This window comes from Charadrius vociferus, unplaced genomic scaffold (genome assembly GCF_000708025.1).
Source record: "Charadrius vociferus isolate BGI_N301 unplaced genomic scaffold, ASM70802v2 scaffold549, whole genome shotgun sequence".
In the NCBI taxonomy this organism is placed as follows: Eukaryota; Metazoa; Chordata; class Aves; order Charadriiformes; family Charadriidae; genus Charadrius; species Charadrius vociferus.
Genome location: NW_009650103.1, coordinates 96,841 through 97,447, shown reverse-complemented (window position 1 = coordinate 97,447; position 607 = coordinate 96,841). Strand labels below are relative to the sequence as shown.

The window sequence follows — 607 nt, the reverse complement described above, 5'->3', positions numbered from 1 at the left end:
GCCCCCTCCTGCCTGCTCGGCCCCTGGCAGGAGCTGGGAAGCGAGGAGCTGTCACGGCGGCTCTGCTCGCCCGCCTCCTGCAGCGTGCCACCCCTGCACGGCCAGCCCTGGCAGCGCTGCGGGATGGAGCTGATATTTATCCTGGCCGAACTCTTTCCTTACGGGAGGGCTGTTTTTTCTTCCCCTTTTGCAGGGCATCTGGCGTGGGGATGGCGGACGGCAGGATGTCCCTGGACCTCCTGCCCACCAGGTCCTGCCTGGGCCACTCCTGGGCTCTCAGAGCTGCGGAGGGGAGATGGAGCAGAGGAGAAGGTCTGGGAACCAAGTTCTCGCTATCGGGAATGGCGGCACAGGCAGCGGCAGGACTCCAGCTTAAACACAACAAGAGGCAGGAGGCTGACATGAAGGAAAGGTTCATAGGTGGCATCTGAAACAAGGTGGTGAGGCTCCAGGTGGCAGAGGAGGCTGGTCACGACACCGATGGGCTCAGGAGGACAAGGACAGCTGGGGACTCTGCACAGAGCCCACCGGGGGACCGGCGGATGGGGAGAGAACAGGGGGAGGGCTGAACCCTTTGGCGAGGGACCCTAATGCTGTGCGAGCAGAG

General features: G+C 63.8%; 1 protein-coding gene across 2 annotated transcripts in view; it reads right to left on the bottom strand.

Moving 5' to 3' along the window:
• PPAPDC3 (phosphatidic acid phosphatase type 2 domain containing 3) overlaps positions 1 to 607 on the bottom strand; it is a 14,233-nt gene that overhangs the window by 1,812 nt on the left and 11,814 nt on the right. The window lies entirely within an intron of this gene.